Source organism: Macaca thibetana, chromosome 5 (genome assembly GCF_024542745.1).
Source record: "Macaca thibetana thibetana isolate TM-01 chromosome 5, ASM2454274v1, whole genome shotgun sequence".
NCBI classification, from domain to species: Eukaryota; Metazoa; Chordata; class Mammalia; order Primates; family Cercopithecidae; genus Macaca; species Macaca thibetana.
In genome coordinates, this window is record NC_065582.1 from 21,217,789 (window position 1) to 21,235,382 (window position 17,594).

Below are 17,594 nucleotides of genomic sequence, written 5' to 3' on the forward strand. Positions count from 1 at the left end.
AAAAGATACCAAGAATTTATGCTTACATGAGTCCTAACCATTTCTTTTAACCATAAGTTTCTAGCTTATGTGTATTATCACACAATATCAAATTTCTCTTTGTGAGCACAAGGAACAACCCTGTGAGTTTTCTGACCTATCCTACTACTGACTGTGGAGCTCCTAGTTACACGATCATGTTCTGGTTAAGACTTTCTTTGTGAAATAGTTTAAATGGAGCAAATAATGAGTTGTGAGGAATAGACCATCAGGTTGTATACAAATCTGTATCATAAGTATTTTAATGTTCTGATGAATCATATTTTAAATCAGTTCAACACTTTGGTCTTTGGGCAGTCTCAGCTTGATTAAGAACCAAATTACATCAAGATTAGAAAAGGAAGAAATTCACTTTGAGGTCATTTTTACCTTTGAAACCATCCTTAAGCCCCTATGTTTTTCTGAGTTTTCTGGTTATGTTCCTGGCCTTATGGAAATTTGTGTTTATTTTCACTTTTTAAACATTTCCAATCAATCCTGAATTTTCTGAGCTTCTAGCGATATTCTCTTGCCTAAGAGCAAACAAGAGTGGAAGAGCAAGTGGCTTTCTAGAAAAGGCTACTGGGCTCCTTCATTGTAAATTCAGGTTATTCTAGGCCTATCCCAGATAATATATATTACATTTCTTCTATATATAATGATTCGAGCCTTCTCTAGATCATCTCTAGATTTGTTTTTTAAGTTATTTACTACTCAGCACTCACTCTAAGTCAATCAATCACCTGCCAGTAGGAGAGGAAAAGGGGAAATGAGAATTTCAAGAGAACTGACAAGAATTATGCCACAAGTTCTTCGGAAACTCTTTGTACACATGATATTGTGGAATAGGGATTTGTCTGATGCTACAAACTTGGATGAAAGTGCTAGGTACATTTTACTTTGTGCAGCACTTTGTCACAGAATGAGATGCAGCAAATTCAGAAGTATCTCCCTAATGATATCTCCGTTGGTTGTTAAAACAAAATTCCTGGAGGGCTCCAGCATTTCAAAGCAGAAAGCATGACAAGTTAAGTATTAATTTTCAGCCTTTCACCATCCATGTGTAACATGTCTCACAAAATCCTCTGTCTAGTGGTCTGTCGAGTGATTTCTGCATGATTTCATATCTAAATTTGCACAAAAGAACCACTTGTTTATCAATCTTTTGTAGCCCACAATCTGTAGCCTGGTATCAGGTACTTCCCCCTCATTTTTGATATTCAGCTTACTAGAGTTCATATATGCAATTTCCAGGAACTCTAGGGTGGTCTGAATTGAAACAAAAACTTCTAATTGGTCAGTAATTTTTCTATCTTTTTTTTCCTTGCCACTTCTTGAAGGTGGAGGAAGAAAACTCAGCATAGCACAGGAAGAATTCATTTGTGGTTTTTTGCAAGATTTGCAAATTGCTTATTTCTGAAACTTTCTATATGTGCGTCAAATAACAAAGGATTCATTGTGAATATTCTCTTAATAATAACAAAAACAAAGACAGACAATATCAACTGGACTATTTGCCCTTTGGCGTGTCCTGTACTAGCACATTATTTCATGTGGCCACACTCCTGTCTAGTAGGTACTGTCACAATTCCCTCTTAATGAAGAGGAAACTGAAACGGGGCACTGAGTAGCTTATCTAAGGTCATCCAGCTTGGGAATAGAGGAGATTCTGTGTCCTTTACTGCTTTCTTTAGCTGGAAAGAATCATCTTCAAAAACCAGCTGTGAAGTCTCATAAATTGACATCTACTTAAAGATGGCAGATTGAATGGATGTGTTTATTTTTGTTCCTTGCTTCATCCTGATAAAACTGAGAGCGACAGATTGTGAAACTGTAAGTTCACTGGAATTAAAAGTAAAAGGATGAGTTGTCGCCGACTTAGCAGGAGAGGAAAACAGAAACCCAAGTGCCTACAGAGAGTGAATCAAACACAAAGGATGTTAATGTGAGCAGCAGAAACCTTGATCACTAGATTCCTCTGAACGTGGGAAAGAGGAATGGAACTGAATACAAGTAGACTGGCTGAAAGTTGGTAGGAAGGCAGCTCCCTTCCCCCATTTCTTGTAGGTAGTCAACCATTCCTCCTCTACTACTCTAGAATACAGAACACTCACTTTATGGAGATGGGGAGTCAAAAGGGTTTCCAACTCGGAAACATCTGGCACAGCAGAATGAACAGCTAAGAGAAGAAGGTGAAAAAAGGGGGTAAGGAATTAGATTAATGTATATGTCTACTAAATGATGAAAGCCAACCCCCTTCCCTTACTCAGCCTCCAAATGCTGTCTGCCAAGCATGTTACCCGCCTCCACAACCACCCCAACCATCCCAAGGAAGGTGGCTGAATGTCTTTCCTTCTGGAGAAACTGATTAACCCAAGACCTGAAGATACTGGCACTTGGAGGCCTTGCCCAATCCTAGGATAAAGCCTGCCCATTGACACATTCCAGGTAAGCACAGAGTTTCCAATCAACTTGCTGGTGCCAAAGATCATGCTTTCCATGTTTATGGAAAGCCTCGAACATGAAATTTAGTCCAGAAAAAAAAAAAAGGAATTTTCAGAAACAGAGACAATGCAGGAAACAGGGGAAAAAACAAAACAACAATAACAATAGGATTCCCTCCTCCAAAGTCTGATAGTTAATATGAGGCAAAGGACACTACTGCATCCATGAGAGAACAGAATGCCATGAAAGAATGTAGAGAATCAGAAAGAACTCTTGGCAATTAAAAATACAATAGCAGAAACAACAGATTCAGCAGAAGGTCTGGAAGACAAAGGTGAAGAGGTCTAAAGAAAGTACAATAAAAATAGGCAAGAAAAAAAGTGAGAACATCAATTAGCAGTTTTATTATCATAATAATACAAGTTTCATAAAGAGAGAACAGGGAAAATGGAGAAGAAATTAAAAAATAAGAAAAATTTCAGAATGTATACACATGAATATTTTCAGATTGGAAGGGCCCACTATTTTCTATAATTTCTGAAAAATATTACATATCATCACAACATTTCAAAGCACTAGAGGTGAAGAGATAGTTTCAGAATGAAATAAAATCAGTCATATACAGGATCAGAAACCAGACTGGCACTGAATTTTGCTACAATAACTCTAGGAAGTAGAATTTGAAGCAATTCCTTCAACATTCTTAGGAAAAACCCATGCTCTTAAACCTAGCCAAACAGTCAATTTAGTGTGAAGCTAGAATAAAGACACTTTTCAGACAAGCAGGGTCTAGAAGCTTAATGTGGTCTGTACGCTTTCTTTGGAAGCTACTGAATAATGTGTTCCTGATAAATGAGATGGTAAAATAAAAAGTGAAATATATGGCATTTAGGAACCAAGGGAGCCAGGAGAAGAAGAGGGTGAAAGTGCACCAGAAGGATGTTGAAGGGAAGTCCTAGGAGAACAGCTGTTCATTGAACCCAGGGAGCAGTAGTCAAGGGTGGAATGAATGATGGGTAATTCCGGGAGGGAGTTTTCCTGCTTTTAAGTGGCACTACTTTTGGAGCAGGACAATGTCATGAGAAAATCAATGTTTAAGAAGATGCCCAGGCCAGGCACAGTGGCTTACACCTGTGATCCTAGTGCCTTGGGATGCCAAGGCAGGAGGATTGCTTGATCCCAGGAGTTCAAGACCAGCCTGGGCAACATAGCAAGACCCTGTCTCTACAAAAAACAAACAAACAAAAACTTTAGCCGGCTATGGTGGTGCACACCTATAGTCCCAGCTACTCAGGAGGCTGAGGTGGGAGGATCTCTTGAGCCCAGGAGTTTGAGGTTGAGATCCAAAGCAAAAGCACAATAGTTGCCCATGATGTAGCACCCGGCAGAACCCTAGAACCAAACTCAGCTGGTATCCTCCTTCTTTGTTCCGACTAAAAAGACCAAGAAATTGGACAAAATGTAAAACATGTACCTTCTTTTTATCCATTTCACTTTCCATTTTAATTGGAACACAATTATAATTTATTTAGATCACTTACTGCTATCATCAGGAGTTAAAACAGAACTTCATCTTAGAAAGGCAAGACACAGATGTCCTAGTCAGAGCAATCAGGCAAGAGAAAGAAATAAAAGGCATCCACAAAGGCATAAGAATGATACAATGGACTTTGGGGACTTGGGGGGAAGAGTGGGAGGAGGGCGAGGGATAAAAGACTATAAATATGGTGTAGTGTATACTGCTTGGGTGATGGGTACACCAAGATCTCACAAATTACCACTAAAGAGCTTACTAATGTAATCAGATACCACCTGTACCCCAGTAACTTATGGGAAAATAAAATCTTTTAAAAAAAGAAATAAAAGGCATCCAATGGGAAAAAAGGAATTCAAACTATCTCTTTTCACTGATGATATGATTCAGCATCTAGAAAATTCCTAAAGACTACACCAAAAGGCTACTAGAATTGATAAACAATTTTAGGAAGGTTTCAGGATACAAAATCAATGTACAAAAATCAGTAGCATTTCTATACACCAGTAACGTCCACACTGAAAGTCAAATCAAGAACACAATCCAATTTACAATATCCACAAAGAAAATAAAATACCTAGGATACAGCTAACCAAGGAGGTGAAAGATATCTACAAGAACTACAAAACACTGCTGAAAGAAATCAGAGACGACACAAATAAATGAAAAAACATCCATGCTAATCGTTGGAAAGATCAATATTGTTAAAATACCCATACTGCCCAAAGCAATTTATAGATTCAATGCTATTCCTGTCAAACTACCAATGTCATTCTTCACAGAATTAGGAAAAACTATTCTAAAATTCATATGGAACCAAAAAAGAACCCAAATAGCCAAAGCAATCCTAAACAAAAAGAACAAAGTTAGAGGTATCACATTACTTGACTTCAAGCTATACTATTAGGCTATAGTAACCAAAACAGCATGGTACTGGTACAAAAACAAACACATAAACCAATGGAACAAAATAGAAAGCTCAGAAATAAAGCCACACACAACCATCTGATCTTTGACAAGGCTGACAAAAACAAGCAATGGGGAAAGCACTCGCTATTCAATAAATGGTGCTGGGATAGCTGGCTAGCCATATGAAAAATAATAAAACTAGACCCTTACCTTTAACCATATACAAAAATTGGCTCAAAATAGATTAAAGATTTAAATATAGCACGTCAAACTATAGCGGCCCTAGAAGAAACCCTAGGAAATAACTTTCTTGACATCAGCTGTGGCAAATAACTTTTGGTGAAGTCTCCAAAAGCAATTGCAACAAAATCAAAAATTGACAAGTGGGATATAATTAAACTAAAGAACTTCTGTACAGCAAAAGAAACTATCAAAAGTGTAAACAGACAACCTACAGAATGGGAGAAAATATTAGTAAACTATGTACCAAACAAAGGTCTCATGTCCAGAACCTATAAGGGACTTAAATCAACAAATAAAAAGCAATCCCATTAAAAAAGTGAGCAAAGGACATGAACAGACACTTTTCCAAGGAAAACATATAAACAGCCAACAAACATATGAAAAAATGCTCATCACTAATCATCAGAGAAATGCAAATCAAAACCATGATGAGATACCATCTCACATCAGCTACTGTTAAAAAGTCAAAAAACAACAGATGCTGGCCAGGCTATGGAAAAAAGGGAACGCTTATATTCTGTTGGTGGGAATGTAAATTAGTTCAGACCCTGTGAAAAGCAGTTTGGAGATTTCTCAAAGAACTTAAAATAGAGCTACCATTCAACCCAGCAATCCCACTACTGGGTATATACCCAAAGGAAAATAGATCATTATACCAAGAAGACACATGCACTCGTATGTTCACTGTAGCACTATTCATCGTAGAAAAGACATAGAGTCAACCTAGGTGCCCATCAGTGGTCAACAGGATAAAGACAATGTGGTACGTATACATCATGTAATACTGTGCAGCCATATGAAAGAATGAAATCATGTACTTTGCAGCAATATGGATGGAGCTGGAGGCCATCATCCTAAGCAAATTAATGCAGGGATGGAAAACCAAATACTGCATGTTCTCACAAGTGAGAGCTAAACACTGAGCACACATGGACATAAACATGGAAATGACAGACACTGCAGACTACTAGAGGGGGAAGAAAGGGAGGAGGCTGTGAGTTGAAAAACTACCTGTTGGGTACTACATTCACTATACCCATGTAACAAACCTGCACATGTATCCCCTATATCTAAAATAAAGGTTGATTTTTTTTTTAAGGGACAGCATCTCATCTGCCTGAAGGATGAACTCTATTTGACCTCTCAAAGTGTCTACTGAACCCTAGGCTGAGTGTGGTGGCTCATGTCTATAATCTCAACACTTTGGAAGGCCGAGGCTAGAGGATCGCTTGAAGCCAGGAGGTTGAAACCAGCCTGGGCAACAAAGCAAGACCCTGTCTCTACAAAAAAGAAAAAAATTAGCCAGGCATGGGCAACAGAGTGAGACCTTGTCTTAGAGAAGAAAAAAAATTTAAAATGTCTACTGAACACAAGGTGTACCACACCTTAAAGAGAGCATGGATGATCCTGGGTACCTGGAGTAATAAAAAGAAAGTGAACACTTCATGAAAAAGAAAAGCAAGATGCATTATAATATAAAATAAGACAAATGCAAGTTTCTCTCTAGTTGATACCTTGATGAAAATGGGGTCCTCAGCGTAAATCAACTTTTCAGGTTATAGGACTTTCAGGACTCATCTAATTCCTTTTAGAAACTTCTGACAATTTTTAGTAAAAATAAAAAATTCCTAACATTTCTCTCTGGTAAGGCAGCTGTTCAGTATCAGGAAGTCTTAATTATGACAATAACCATACATATTTCTGCTTTTCAAAGATAGAATAATTACAACAAACATGAAGTGAAACTCTTGCTGTGGTTCTAGAATGCTTCATCACGAGTCATCCTATCTGTGTAAAACTGTTTTGTGATAGAATAAAACTGCACATGAACATTTCACATTTGAGTTAGAGGATGCCCTTTGAAGAAAGCAGCGGCTAGGAGGGAAGGGAAGGCACATAAAAACAGTCACCTGGAGCAAGAATTTGCCCCTATAACTAGCGCTGTTTGGAAGACTAAGCTACAAACTCTATTTTAGAAATTAAAGAGAACAAGATAGATTGCTCTTTTTCACTGCGTTGTACTCAAGTCACCTTTTATGGCTTTTAGGGTTTTTGTTTTTTTGTTTCAAACATTGAGCATAATGATACATCCCTGAAACCAGATGGTATATGAACTATTTTAACAGAGAGAAACAAGGAAACAAAAATATTTGTGGTCTTTCCAGAAATCTTTTACAACTTTCTCATTTAATGGCAATTACTAGGAAAGCAGGTTTTGAAATTGTAGCTCAGGCATATAATTACCCATTTTTGACCTATTTATAAACTTCTCTGAGCAAAAAGAATAGTCGATGGCTACACCTACTCTTTTCCGTGGCTGATATATAAAGCGAGGTGAAAATATTTGGATAGGCATTCAACTGTTAGTCATTCAATTGTTTTGCTAGCTTCACATCCAGAGGCTCACAGCTGGAGTCCCTCAAATGCTACCTATTGTGGATACACACATCATTACATTTAAATAATAAAATAGACCTAAAGAACATTGTGAAATGGAGCAGAGCATAGAGCAGACATTCCCAGGGCTTCAGAGTTGAGATGGTGTAGATTAGTGAGCTCTAGGAAAACACAGTGGGAATGCAGATACAGAAATTAAGTAAATGTACATATTTATGAAGGTCTTTCCTCTCAGCACCATAAAAAACCCTTGCAGTGAGTGTGCGTCCTCACGACAGCCTTGGGCAAGAGGAGCCAATATCATCCTACCAGGAAACCTTCACATTTGGAGGTTGGAAGGCATGGACCTAGTATGCTCCTATAGCAAAATCTGAGGTTCTGATCGTAATTATGGTTTCTCTTTGAATAATGAAGCAAAGATGTGTGTTCAAATTGACATATGATTTATCCAGCCAACTTATTTTAGAAAAATGAAAAATCTACATTTGACTGAATCAGAATATGTTCATCATTCTTAAAATCAAATGACATACTATCTAATTCCTTGTCATATACGGAAAAGGTTTTTTAAAAACCACATTGACTCCACTGTCATCCACAAGGCTTGTGTAATCATCACTTTAGTCAGGTGAGGAAACAGTCACTCTCAGCTTTGTTGGGAAAATGAACTGTCTGGTTTTACACTTATAATAGAAACCAATTAAAATAAACCTCCCTGTAACTAATGTTCTCACTATTAGGTGATGCATTAGTAGTAATTAAAAACTCACACATTTGCAGAAAAAATAAATCAACGGCAAAAAATTGGCAACCTAATGTATTTCAGCCTGTAGTAGACAAAAATAAATTCTCTAGTAGTAAAAGTTGAAAACATAAAATGAAATTAAGCAAATATGAATTAGAGAGTCATTAGTTGAGAATGATCATTTTAAATACACAAATTAGGAAATAGGCTTGTTCAATAAAAACCCAACTCAACACGAGGTCAAGAGATTAAGACCATCCTGGTCAACGTGGTGAAATCCTGTCTCTACTAAAAATACAAAAAATTATCTGAGCACGGTGGCGGGCGCCTATAGGCCCAGCTCCTTGGGAGGCTGAGGCAGGAAAACTGCTTGAACCCGGGAGGCGGAGCTTGCAGTGAGCCGAGATCACGCCACTGCACTCCAGCCTGGCAAGAGAGGGAGACTCCAAAAAAAAAAGCCCAACTCAAGGTCATACTTAGAGGTTAGTAACCACAAAATGGATCAAGGTGCTACCATGTAAATAAACAGGAGGTTAAAAAATAAGTAAGAATTAGACTGGAAATGGCTCTATTTGCTTCCAACTACAAGTGACCATAGTCACTCTTCATGAAATAGCAGCAAGTGATCCTCAGGACGATGCTTTTTCTCCCCAGCATAGATGGTATAGAGTAGTGTGCTCCAGCACAACACAGAGGGAATGCTGACACAGAATTTCTTTATCTGCCCTAGCATCCAGAGGTTTGTAGTGCAAAACTCTGCACTGTAGCTTTCTTCCTCCTCCTCTTCCTTCTCCAATTGTCCCTTGAATTCCCTATTCTAGATCTCTTCTATTGGCTATGGGATTCCTTGGCTGTTTCTCATCAAACTCTCTGCTTCCTCAAACCTTTTCCTTGGAAATGCTTTGTCTTAAATGAAATCTGGCTTTCCCGGATGATGTCTCCAGCCTCCTCAGTATCCTTCTGAGCAAGGAGGGTTCTGCAGGGTCCTTGTTTCCCAAGGCAACTCTCAGAAGAGTTTTGCCATCACTACGAAATATCTGCTCCTCTTTTGAAGTTGGTGCACTCCCCCTACAGTCATTCTCTCTTGCCTGCTTTCACCAACAACCTTGGTCATTTCCTCACTTTTCTCAATGACTTTACTATTTAGCATTTGGTTTTCTGCCTTCATTGTTGGCCACCATCCATGTTAATGTTTCTTCTAACATCCTGGCTTCATAGTTCCCTGACCACTTCCTCTGCTCCCGTGACCTTAACTTCCACTTAAACCATCCACTCAAAAAGATGCATCTTACATTGTTTTATCACTTGGAAAGAGTTTAAGATTTTTAAACTTTCAGAATCCTCTCTTTGGTCACAACCACTGCTCCCTCTCCATATTTTCTCATCTGACACTCCCCATTTTCATTCTTGGTGTAACTTCCATTTTCTTGACTCCTTTCTGTTTTCCCCTCAAGCCGTAATCTGGTTGAATCTGTTTCCTTTTCTGAACCTACACATGGCTTGGCTGATAATCTCAGTAATGTTTCTCAAAGATCATCTAATTAAATACCCCAGCATCCCCACTGTGCCAGTACTGCCAATGACATATGTCCTGTTTCTTCACAGTGCTCATTATTGCTGAAATAAAGTCATGAAACCATGCTCACTGATTGAACGTGGGTTTACACTCTCGAAATTCAAATGGGTTCTCTTGATTGCTAGGAAATACACACATTCCTTTCTCGGCATTCTTTCTCTCTCAGAGTTCTCCTCTCCTTTTTCATGCTTCATAATATTACCCACAGTTACCACAACTGTCTTTCCTCTTTCAGCAGATGCCTTCATCTCATACTTTCCTGACATTCTTGTTATTTGAATTGAAATCTTTGTCTTGCTTTCATTGCATCTTTTCTCCTTCACCATTTTCTCTGAGGGTAGAGTTTTCATCCTACTTTCTGTGTTTTCATCCTACTTTCATACATCCTGCCTTGTATGGATTATACTGTAAATGTTGGTCTTTAAAGTATTTGGTTTACTTTTAGCTTTAAAATTGGCCAGCTGTGGTGGCTCACATCTGTAATCCCAACACTTTGAGGGGCCAAGGCAGGCAGATTGCTGGACACCAGGCTAGGCAACAATGGCAAAACTCCATCTCTACAAAAAACAAAAATATTAGCTGGGTGTGGCGTTGTGCACTTGGAGTGCCAGCTACTTGGGAGGCTGAGGCAGGATCACCTGAGCCCAGGGAAGTCAAGGTTGCAATGAGCTGTGATCAGACCACTGCACCCCATCCTGGGTGGCAGAGTGAGACCCTGTCTTGAAAATACATACATACATATATACTTAAAAAGCTTATTCATATAATATTCATTTCAACACCCCAGATGTACAATTAAAGGGATAAGAGTTTTGTTTGGTGGGGGCAGGTGTTGTTGGAAAACAGTGTTTGTGGAGGACTAAAGTTATTTTGGAATATAGGACATTTTTCTGGGGAAGGATTCCTAGGAAGAGTTCTAAAAATCCTGAAGGTCACTGGTTTCTAGAAGGAGCTCCAGCAGGGCAGGTGAGAACATTCAGTGCCAGAGCATTCCATTTCCAAATGTGCTCAAAATTAAGCTTACTTAGCAAGCAACTATTATTTAACATGAAGCATCCATGATGAAGAGTCAGATGAACTGAAGTTTAATGGAGGAAGGAGGATGGAAGAGAAAGGATCAAAAGTACCTATTTATTTTAAAATAATACTTTGTAATTATAAAAGCAAGCATTATCGTTGAAAAGTTGGAAAATCAGGAATAGTTAATGAGAAGATACAATCTGCCCAAATTTCCAGCACTCAAAGAACCACTGGTTACATTTTGGTGTATTTCCTTCTAATATATAATATACATTTTAGTTGGTTAAAGTGTATTATTTTTTATTTTTTCATAAAATTGACATTAAGTTACATATATCATTTTGTCTGTTTTCACTTAACACTATATTGTTCATATTTTCCATAAAATTTGTAGTTTTATCTATGAGCATATGTGGCTTCATCTTATCTCTGAGCTTAGCCACCCCCCTTTTAAAATAAAAGGTCTCTACTCAGTAGGGATGACTACACCTTACTTTGTAATTACTAAAATAGCTCTCATACACACTTACGTAAAATGAAAATATGTTGAAGCAGTATTGTTATCATCATGTATTCCTTCATGTAAAACACCTAATATTTGAAATGGACATATGATATTTCTTACGGATGATTGAGTACCACTTCAAACACGGATAGGGTATCTGCAAGTATTTCCAATTATATTTCAGACATCAAATAAGACTCCTAATCATAAAAGTAGAGCTCAGCTTTCTTCTGGAAATATAATTAAACATTACGTTCACCAAGAGACTAGCACAGCAAAGCACAATTAGCCTAATATCTAAGAATGTGGCACTGTGTCAGAGCCAGTATTTACATTAAAAAAATCATGAGGATGAATGCACCAAAATGTTATTCCTTAGTTAAAATAATTTTATACTTCAGGAAGCTCCTTGATTGGACTTTTCATTTTCAGGGAGGGGTTGTTTGCAAAGTGATCCAAGACCAACACTGCTAATGCAAATACCTTAGTATGAATGAGTTTATAGGATATGCCTTTCTCTTAAGACAAGATTTATGGAACAGGCGGGGGTATCTAAGGCTGGGAGTGAGAGAAAGGAGGAAGAGAAATGCAAATGCAAAGTCATCATCACATTGTATTTATGAAGAGTCCATACCCACATAGCCACGTACTGCAGAATTAGGACCCGTGACTACTCCTACGTTCTTTATCACCAAAAACACCCAGTGTGTTTGGTGACTCAGCGTGTGTGTATAATTTTATAACAACAAACTGAAAACAACAACTTTCTGCTCTATCTTCCCTAATATTTTGAAGACCCCTCTGGTCCATACTTTATACTTTTGCCATTACGAAATTGCTTTGTTATTTGACTAGCCTTTGCGGACAATGAAAACCACTTAACCAGAAACGGAAGCTGGTGCATATTAAATCTTCAGAATCAAAAACTGAATGATGTATCTTCCAAACATTAAAGTGGGAAGAGAAGGCATCTGGAATGCACTGAATCTAATTTAGGGATTGGCCATTCTTCTACAAAATTTGTATGATGCTGAAAGATGTGTAGAATTTTGTGTATATGTGTGTGCATGTTCACGTTCTTGCCAAAATCATTGTAGAGATCACTATAGACTATTCAAAGGTACTGCTCTTGTCTCTTTCATCTTTGTGTTTTCAGCACTCTACATTACCCAACATTTTGCAGATGTTTAACTAACAGTGAGGAGATGAATGATGTTCTGCTATTCAGAATAGCACAGACATGGAATCAACCTAATGCCCATCAATGGTAGACTGGATAAAGAAAATGTGGTACATATACACAATGGAATACTATGCAGCCACATAAACGAACAAGATCATGTCTTTTCCAGCAACATGGATAAAGCTGGAGGCCATGATCCTAAGCAAACTAACACAGGAACAGAAAAACAAATACCACATATTCTTACTCAGAAGTGGGAGCTTAACAACAAGAACATATGGAAACTGGGAGGGGAACAACAGACACTGAGGCCTGTTTGAGGGTGGACAGTGGGAGGAGGGAGAGGATCAGAAAAATTGTATTACCCCGGTGACAAAATTATCTGTATATCTGACAGGCAAATATATAACAAATGTACACATGTATCCCTGAACCTAAAATACAAGAAAAACTTTTTTAAAGAATACTTTTGACTGGGCATGATGGCTCACACCTGTAATTCTAGGACCTGGGGAGACTGAGGCAGGCAGATCACCTGAGGTGAGGAGTTCAAGACCAGCCTGGCCAACAAGGTGAAACCCCATCTCTACAAAAATACAAAAAATAACCAGGCATGATGGTGGGTGCCTGTAACCCCAGCTACTTGGGAGGCTGAAGCAGGAGAATCACTTGAACCTGGGAGGTGGAGGTTGCAGTGAGCTGAGATTGTGCCATTGCACTCCAGCCTGGGTGACAGAGCGAGATTCTTTCTCAAAAAAAGAGAATACTTCTGATAATTACTTAGATCATTAAAAATTAGACTGGTGGCCAGGAGCAGTGGCTCATGCCTATAATCCCAGCACTTTGGGAGGACAAGACGGGTGGATCATGAGGTTGGGAGTTCGAGACCAGCCTGACCAACATGGTGAAACCCTGTCTCTACTAAAAATACAAAAATTAGCCAGGTGTGGTGGCGCATGCCTGCAATTCCAGCTACTCAGGAGGCTGAGGCAGGAGAATTACTTGAACCCAGGAGGCAGAGTTTGCAGAGAACTGAGATTGCGCCATTGCACTCCAGCCTGGGCAACAGAGAGAGACTCCATCTCAAAAAAAAAAAAATTAGATTGGCAACAATAGAGAAAGGAATTATCAATCAATTATACAATAAATATATACAATCACTTAAAAATAAGACTTTTTAATTATTCACATGAAACATCTCTAAAATCTATTGCTAAATAGAAAAGGCAGAAGGTGCAGAACAGCATATGCAGTGTGTAGGCACTTGTCTAAAAATAAAAGAAAAAATACACGTTTTATATATATATATATATTTGCTTGAGAGGCATGTAAACAATCTCTGGCAGGATACACAAGACAATGACAACTGTTTACTGAGTCTGAGAGGCAGACTTTTCAGTGCATATATTTCTTTATACTTTAACTGTGTGATTGTATTACCTAGACAAAAAAAAAAAAAAAAAAACAATTTAAATTGAAAAGAAATGAAAGTAATGGCTAGCTAACTGAATATAAATGAAATTCCATAGAAATTACAGATGATTTAAGTCTACAGATTGCAGACATGTAAAAAATTAGAAATACTGGTTAAGAAAAAAAAAGTGCTAGATTTTAATGATTACATTTCTTTGACCTGTTGTTAGTTACTTTGCCCCAACTTGTTTTTGCTTACCTTCTCTTTGCCTTTTTTGTTTTTATTTTGCTTTGCTTTTCAATCAACCAGGTAAGGTTTACATTAGAATAGAACCTAGGAAACCATTTGTATTCTAACGTCAAACAGTAATATAGTGAGATCTTGAACCCTAACTAGTAGAGGTCGAAGGACGGGATAATGTTCAACTTTGTAAGTTCCATTGCCAAAGCCACACATTGGAGTTGAAGCTGCAGTCCAACATAAACAGGACAGGAAGGGAGTAGCACAGAAGCTCTTGGCCCTTCATTACAAGTCTGGCATCTGATGGGGTGTTAACATGTCAAGTACACACACCTTGAAATAGCAGTTTGATTGCACTGTGGCCAACTGACATTGCAAGTATGTACTAGAGGGTGAAAATGTCCTCCTAGTCCTTCCGAATGTCTCATTTTTCATAATGTTTTAAATTAAGATGCTAATCAAATGAGAACACAGAAGAAATGAAGAAGGAGTTGAAAGGGTTCCCAAATTAAGTAACTTGGACAAACTTTTCTAATGTAATTCTATCCCATGAGATTCTTATTTAATTCTTCATACTCATTCGGTTTACAAGATAAATGATGTCAGTTGGAAAAGTACTGTAATGTGGGAAAACTCTGGAGTTGATGGGGTTTGAAAATAGAAGTCCTATGGTATATCTAGGTGAAAGGCAAATCAGCTGGGCATGGTGGCTCACACCTGTTATCCCAGCACACTGGGAGGCTGAGGTGGGTGCATCTCCTGAGGTCAGGAGTCCGAGATCAGCTTGGACAATATGGTGAAACCCCGTCTCTACTAAAAACACAAAAATTAGCCAGGCATGGTGGCAGGTGCCTGTAATCCCAGCTACTCGGGAGGCTGAGGCAGGAGAATGACTTGAACCCAGGAGGCAGAGGTTGCAATTAGCTAAGATTGCATCATTGCTCCATTGTTCTCCAAAAAAAAAAAAAAAAAAAAAAAAAAAAAAAGAACGTTAGGCAGATCAAATGGGGGTTGCTCTAAAGGTGGGAGATCCTTCTTTTCCTCTTTTTTGTTCTGCTTTTGCTTCATTCAAAAAATATTGATGAGCATCTACTATTTGTTCTAGGGTCCTAGTGAAAGAGCAATGCAGTAAGACAGTCAGGGTTCCCATTCTCAGAAAGCTACATTACAATATTGGAGGCAAGGAGCAATTAAAAAAAATGAAAAGCAAGTAACTATCAGAAATAATTATGTGCTTTGCGGTAATTAATGAGGATGAGTTATTGGAACATGGCTGGGTAGCTACTTTATACCGGGTGGTCAGGGAAATGGTGACATTAAGCTGAGATTTGAAAGACAAGTAACAGCCAGCCATTAGAAGCGGAACATTCTGGGGAGTGGAACATTCCAGGCAAGGGAACAACTTGTACTTCAATTTGTGTCTAGGATTGCGGAGGAAACCCATCAGGAATTTCCAAATATAGAAAACCTCACTAATAAAGAGAATGATAAAGGCTGCTAGTTCCTCCTCTTCTATCTCTCAAACACATCATCTCATGAAATGATATTTTCCTGATTTTCTGCAGTGCTTATTATTGCTTATTAAGTTGTCCTTCTCTTTGTTAGCCTAGAACTGGACTGAGGTGACACTAACAATTCCTAACAGCTTAACGTGAATGAGTTTATAGGATATATCTTTCTCTGGAGACAGGATTTGCAGAACAATAGGGTATCTAAGGGTGGGAGTGAGAAAAAGGAAGAAGAGAAAAGCAAAGGTTGTAAAATGCAGTAATTTTGAAAAGGTTGATTCAGCCTGAAATCGCTTTACTCTTTTAAGATAGAAAATCATAATACTGTTTCTTCTTTAGAGACTGGGGTAAGAGCAAGTAGTAAGAATCAGAGCAAGGGGAGCTGTTGCTTTAGCGTGTAAACACTTAACAATCATTTCATTATTATTCTCCCAGGCAAAAGGACACAGACTTTTACGGCAATGCACATATTTTTGGCACTAGAGTAACAAATAAGCATCATTTTATCTGCTGATCTGTCCTGAGATAAGGACTTGCCCAGCGCATCATCCTTCAGTAACCTCCCTTTGGAGTTCTCATTTTGCTGTCTACAGGCTTAGAGTCCCACTTTATCCCACAAGACAAAGGAAGAAGACAAAAAAGGAAGTAACAAAAGGGTTTTGAAAGTAGCATATTGTTATTTATATATTATTTGGTCTGCTATAGGAGGTGAGCTCAGTGGACAAACATGACCATGCCTTTCTATATGCTTGGCAAATGGACTACTACATTTTGCCATTCACAGGTTTCCCTTCAGAGTTTACTTCTAGGGATTCCGTGCATGTCCATCTTTTGGTAGGTATAAAGAGAAGCAGAGATTTTTCACAGTGAACCCTACCTTAATTTTGAATCTTCAGGCATCATTTGTAATGAGAGGTCAGCGAGGAACCAAAGAATAGTGTATAAGTTAGGTTTACGCTCATTCCCTTTTTTCCTCCTGTTAAGATTATGACTTAAGCATTGTGTTGCTTCTTTCATGCTGTGATCAAAGATTATGAGTGTCAACCACTGAGTTGCAGAGATAGCGCCATTAATTTTTTCTTGTGCAGCGATTAAGCACACTTCACAGTCCCACAGAAGGTGGTAAGGCGTTGCACAAATCCAGCGTGCGGGACATCTGGGACTCACCAAATGGCCTACATGTAATTATCTTCCACTTATACTTGAGGCAGAGTGTTAGAAACAAAGGCAGATGTAGGAGCTGAGGTGGATGCCTCCACGATACTAAGCCAGGAACCCCCACTTCATGAGAGGTACCACAGACTGGGCCAGGAACCTCCACTTTATGAGCGGTACCACGGACGCGGCTGGAGGTCTGGGATGGCTGTGAGTCTGTTGGTGAGGACTTGTGTTGGACAGTACAGGGTGGGGGCTGGGCTTAGTTACAGAAAAGAGCTCATGACCTTTCTAGGTTTTCGTTTCATTCTTGAATTTGTTTTTCTTTTCCCACAATCAGTATTGGAGCTATTCAAGAGAGAAAAAAAAATTCAGAGTTTTTTTTTTCCCCCTGAAAATGATCTTTTTTTCCTCCAGACATCTGACACATCAGACACCATTTTCAGATTCATTGCGAGAGTAAATATTCTAGTTCCTATTACTTGTACCCTCCAAATTGTTTCCTATTAGTTTGTTTACAAATGATGAAGATGCACAAAGTGCCATAACGCCGCCACATATAAGCCTTTCCTTTTGTGAAAGAAACTCAAATCATAGACAGATGAAAATAAGATTTGAGCAAACCATAGTTTTTCACTGCTGACCATATGAGGCAAATAAAATATCACCTTTTCCCACAATGAATGAAAAGAAAAAAATGAA

At 38.5% G+C, this 17,594-nt stretch overlaps 1 protein-coding gene across 5 annotated transcripts in view; it reads right to left on the reverse strand.

The window, feature by feature from the left end:
- The window catches only part of PALLD (palladin, cytoskeletal associated protein), a 432,781-nt gene that overhangs the window by 194,867 nt on the left and 220,320 nt on the right, over positions 1-17,594 (reverse strand). The gene's annotated exons all lie outside the window — the stretch shown is intronic.